Source organism: Lactuca saligna, chromosome 4 (genome assembly GCF_052625555.1).
Source record: "Lactuca saligna cultivar CGN05327 chromosome 4, ASM5262555v1, whole genome shotgun sequence".
Lineage (NCBI taxonomy): Eukaryota > Viridiplantae > Streptophyta > Magnoliopsida > Asterales > Asteraceae > Lactuca > Lactuca saligna.
The window spans coordinates 297,133,918-297,139,450 of record NC_136420.1 but is presented as its reverse complement, the minus strand read 5'-3'; the positions used below and the strand labels follow the sequence as shown (position 1 = coordinate 297,139,450).

Below are 5,533 nucleotides of genomic sequence, written 5' to 3'. Positions count from 1 at the left end.
ATTGAAGTCATGCTATAAGAGAGGTATATGGAATCAACCTATAAAATGATCATTGAATGAGTGTCCTTTTCACTTACCATTTCTTTGTGTGGTGGATTGTAGTTAGCAGAAACAACGTACCATGTTGTTAGGTTCTTATTCAAAGCTAGTTTTAAGAAAAAGAGATCTATCAACAGAAGACATTGATATTTTAACAACATAAAGCTAGTTTATAACCAACCATGAATCTTCTTGCAATATTTTGAAAGGAAACAACAACCAAAGAAGATGAATAACATAACAATTTTTCTAATATTTAAATCCTAAAGGGGAGGTTAGGAAGTTGATGGAGACTGGATGAACCATTGAGACACCAAAAATAATCAAACTTGATGATGATGCCAGTCTTTACACTCTTAAGATCTTGAGCTCTTAAGCTTTAAGTTCATAACCAAAGTATTAAATTAAAGAGAGTAAAATGCAAGTGTTCTTTCAAGTGTAAAGCAAAAACAAGAGAGAATGAGTATGCCATGCACACTCATGGTTTTTCATATAAAAAAGTCAAGAATGAAAGCCTTTCATGCACTCTCTTAAAGATAAAATAGTACACATGACAATTAACTGATATATATATATATATATATATATATATATATATATATATATATATATATATATATATTAGACTTGCTAAATTAAAACATACATTTTTCCAAAACAAATATTGTTTTACAATAGAAGTATATTATGTTTTAAGCATAACTAAAATAGTAAACTCTGAAAGTGTGTTTTTCAACTTGATTGGGCTCAGCAGGTTACTCTTCAAATATCTGCAAGCTATTTACAATAATTAGACTAGCATTTAAGTATCAAGAACTTCAATGTTACATGAAAAGTATATGTTCTATCTAGTAAATACCTTAAGTACTAGTGTCTTCCATACATTCATTCCAGACAAGTGGATCAACTTCTCTTCTAGTTTTCAATTTCTCTGTAAAAGAAATAAGATCCATCTATATGGGCCTTCTTGGATTTCTTTGGCTTAAAGTTGTTCATTCTATAAAACATGGGTCTCTTATATTACACAAAGTGACTCTTTTCGGCATTGCACTAGTACGTTGTTTGAATTAGTTAAAAACAAAAATATCACTGGATTTGTTAAAATAATGTTTAACCTATTATATATATATATATATATATATATATATATATATATATATATATATATATATATATATACAATCTGATAAATTATGGAAGTCAGGAATACGTATTCCTAGTGAGCTGTTAGAAGCATCTTGAGCATCATAATGATGCCTTTACAATGTCAATTCTTGAATACATTGAATGCAAATGCTCAGTTGCTGATACTTTAGCTAGGAATCTTACTCTAACTTCTGTTGATAATCTCATTGCTTACATTCTTGGAGGACTTGACTCATCTTATGTGTAGCACCTGGTTTCCGATATGTGAATTTTATTTGAGCATTGCCCTAATTTAACCTTGGACTCGGCGAGTCATAGGGTCCGACTCGCCGAGTAGGGACGAGACTCAGGACACGTTTTAAGTAGGCGACTCGGCGAGTCCACATCCTGGACTCGGCGAGTCACCACTGCTGGATGAAACCCTAAGTTTCAAGGGTTTGCACCCTATTTAAACTCTCATTCCACCCCAACTCGTCCCCATTCACCCCCAGAACTCCCCCTACATCGTTTTCCCTTGTTTCCTTGAGAGTTTGAGGTGTTCTTGGTGTGTTCTTGAAGGTTTTGAGGAGTAAGAGGAGTAGATCAAGAAGAGGAGAAGGAGATCAGCCATCTTTGTGTTATTTCAACATTTCCTTTGAGGTATAACCCGTTTTCCCCTTGATTCTACGCTTAAAACTTCATTTGGGTCCTTCTTGGTCAATTCCCCAAGTTTGTATGTGCATTATATGTCGTAATAAGGCGTTTGGCCTTTGGATCTATGCAAGATTGAGCTCCAGGAGCTCAGATCTGTTAGCTTTTTGGCCCCATGAGGCTTGTTAGCCCTAGATCTACCCCTTTTGAGACATTTTGAGCCCTATAATCCATTTTGGTGAATATCCACACGTAAAGTTGGAAACTTTACGTGTGATTCGTGTCCTAGAAGTCCAGATCTATGAATGGCATGGACTGGAATCGAGCAAATCGGTATATTTAAGGAGTGCATGGTGACGACTCGGCGAGTCGCATAGGTGACTCGGTGAGTCTGGTCGTGAGTCACCGCTTTGGTCCCTTCTTCATATGTCGAGTTGAGCCATGAGTCACAGGGGGTGACTCGGTGAGTTGGGAGCTGAACTCACCCATGTTAGGACTCGGCGAGTCCACGGCAATCTTCATAGATCAAGAACAGACTCGGCGAGTTGTTCATACAACTCGGCGAGTCTTAGCATAAAGTGTTCATCGGATGAAGATGAACTCGCCGAGTTGTTCATACAACTCGGCGAGTAGGATGAAGGAGTTGTATGACAGTTAGAAGGTGAACTCGTCGAGTCATAGCCCGACTCGACGAGTAGAACCAGGGACCCAGGACATTGGTTTGCTAGGGACTCGGCGAGTGGTGATCCACTCGGCGAGTCGGGTCAACTGAAAGTTGACCCTAGCATTGGCTTAGGGCTAAACCAGGGGTAAAATGGTCATTTTACCTAAAGGACAGTTAGCAGTGTTTGATTGAGTATGTTGTGGGAATTGCAGCCGGAGGACTCCCGGAGCAGCAGCAGTCAGTTAGTTCCCGATCAGTTCAGCAGCTACTTTGAGGTGAGTTACCTTCCAGTAGCAGTGGGTCTAAGGCCACAATGCCGACCCACCAGTAGGAGATGTATGATAGATGATTGTCTTTGTGATATCATCTAAGTTGCTATTACCTGACATGTTATATGCTAGCATGATAAGTTGTATGTGATAGTAGTAGAGTTTGGTTGTTAGGACCAAAGGGTAGTCAGACACCCCAGATACGTCTGACAGTACGTGGTGATATGTATGCATGTTGGCTTGTTATGTTATATGTGATCGTAGTAGTAGGGGGCGAAATAGTCCCCGAGGATCGGTTGTTAGGACCGATGGGTAGTCAGCACCCCAGAATGGCTTGACACGGGTAAGACGGCACCCCAGAATGGCCGTATGGGTAGGTCGGCACCCCAGAATGGCCGTACCGGGTAGTCAGGCACCCTAAAATAGCCTAGCAGTACGTATGTTATGTGTTTGTATGGTATGCGGTACGTTGGGGGAACTCACTAAGCTTTGTGCTTACGTTTACAGTTTTGTTTTCAGGTACCTCTGCATCGAAGGGGAAGGAGCCGGCGCGGTAGCGGCACGTCATACACACACTCTTCGGTTTCCGCATTTATGAGATTTACTGGGATTGTACTCTAATATTTTGATGGGATGTATGGTTTGACTTTTTAGAACATGGCTGCGATGTGTTATGGTGTGAACAAACAATGTTTTTATTTATTAATGTTTTCTAAAATAATACCTCAAAAATGAAATTTTCGGACGTAAAAATTTGGGTCGTTATAAGTTGGTATCAGAGCCCTGGTTTGAGGGATTCGGACACACCTTCGGGAGTGTTTGGACTCAAATCGAGGGATTGATAGATTTTCCAAAAGAAATTGTTCTTTAAAACCCGGAAAAGAGTCATAAGAAGGAGCAAAGTGTGTGACGTGCGCGACCGGCCGAGCTCAAGTAAGTATTCCCCATAGTACCCATACAAGTTTATGTTATGTTTATCAGCTTTATGAATACTGCACGCTAGAATAGGCTAAGGATCTAGGAGTGATGCCTTATGTGCCTGTTTATTTGCTACAGCTTATTGAATATTGCATGCTAGAATTGAGTAGACAGCAGTAGGATAGCCTGTTTAGGTTATGCCTGATAGTATGAGCTTAGCATCCTATGTTAAGTGTCGTTTCTTGTTCTAAGAACAGTTTTGGCTTGAGTCTGTTTTTCCTTATCGGAATGCTGCTTGCTTCGTGCTTGGTGGGATTCTGAGTAATGGGAGTGAGCCACTAGGTAAACACGTCACACCACATGTAATCAGGGTTGAATAATCCCAAAGTGTTGGAACTGGCCCTATTGCGCAGCTCTTGTTTGAGTCCAACCGTTGTAGGGACGGATCTTTTACTTGAAGGATTATCTAATCCTCATCACATGTGATGGTGTTTAGGTGGTGGCTAACTGGCATTATGAGGAGACCTACAGCAGCTGAGGACCAGTTGTGTTGAACTTGAGTTTTCCCTAGGGCAAGCCTAGGATGAGAATAACAGAGAGTAGCAGTAGTAAAGGGGAGTTGGTGGAGTCGAGGAATTCCTCGGAGAAGGTACGAATAGATGTGGAAGGTAGTATGGGCCCGTACTACTGAAAGCAGAGGATCCGTACCCGAGCCGAGGAAGGCCAAGACGAGACCAAGGAACCTGTAAGTAGTTGAGATCCCTCAGAAAGTAGCAGTACCACTAATGATTATTATGATATTTTGCAGAATGGTGGTACTTCGACCGAGACCGACAGATGGCGGGTCAGGAGAGGGGTCAGGTTCGGGATCTGGCACCGAGCCGATTGAGGAGAGGCTACGTGAGTTCATCACGTCGGAGATCACTAGGGGCATCCTTGAGTCGACCCCCATCATCTTTGGGTCGATCAAGGAAGGGATCGTGGAGTTGATGGAGGATCGCCTACGGGCATTCAGGAGCGACTTGGCCTCTAGCCAGTCAGGATCTCGCACACTGTCCTTCAAGGACTTCAGGGGCAGTGGTGCGCCGGATTTCCATGGGGTGAAGGACCCCATTGTCGCCAGGCGGTGGATTGCGGATATTGAGTCCGCCCAGTTGACCAGCTTCTGCCCCGAGGGGTCGAAGGTGAGGTACGCAGCAGGGTGTTTGCGGGACCGGGCCCGAGATTGGTGGGAGTCAGTGGGTGACTCGTTGGGAGCCTCGGCTATCGAGGCAATGACCTGGTCGGACTTTGTGGCTAGGTTCAGGGCAGAGTTTGCGCCAGCGGTCGAGCTTCAGCAGCTGGCCAGGGAGTTTCTAGACATGAGGCAGACGACAGAGACCGTGGCGTAGATCACCGCCAAGTTTCGGGAGAGGGCTTTATTGGTGCCCCAGTATGCAGGCGACGAGGATATGAGGAGGACTCGTTACCATGATATGCTACGAGCTGACATTCGGGAGCATGTCAGCTTTTCGGCTTGCCCTACCCTGGACTCCATGATTGCCAGGGCTAGAGAGAGAGAGATAGATTTGGAGCACATCCGAAAACGGAAACTTGAGGATGGTCAGGCATCAGGGGCTTCGGGGAAGAAGCCCAAGGGATCAGATGGGAGGCCAAAAGGCCAGTCGGGTCCGAGCCGCTGCAGGAGGTGCGGCAGGCCGCACGAGGGGGCGTGCAGGATGGGATCGTCAGGCTGCTACAAGTGCGGCAAGTTTGGGCATATCAGCAGGGATTGCACTGCTCCTGCGACAGTTATTCAGACATCGGAGTTGCTGTGTTTCCACTGCAACCAGAGGGGCCACAAGAAGGCCAATTGCCCCATGTTGAC

The 5,533-nt window shown here is 44.0% G+C and overlaps 1 long non-coding RNA gene across 1 annotated transcript; it reads left to right on the top strand.

Annotated features, from left to right (window-relative positions):
- Positions 1-1,704: 1,704 nt before the first annotated feature.
- LOC145039215 (uncharacterized) lies at positions 1,705-4,590 on the top strand. The gene is made up of 3 exons (XR_013679795.1): positions 1,705-1,824; positions 2,692-2,754; positions 4,475-4,590. It is a non-coding gene; the product is annotated as an uncharacterized LOC145039215 (long non-coding RNA).
- Positions 4,591-5,533: the final 943 nt, after the last annotated feature.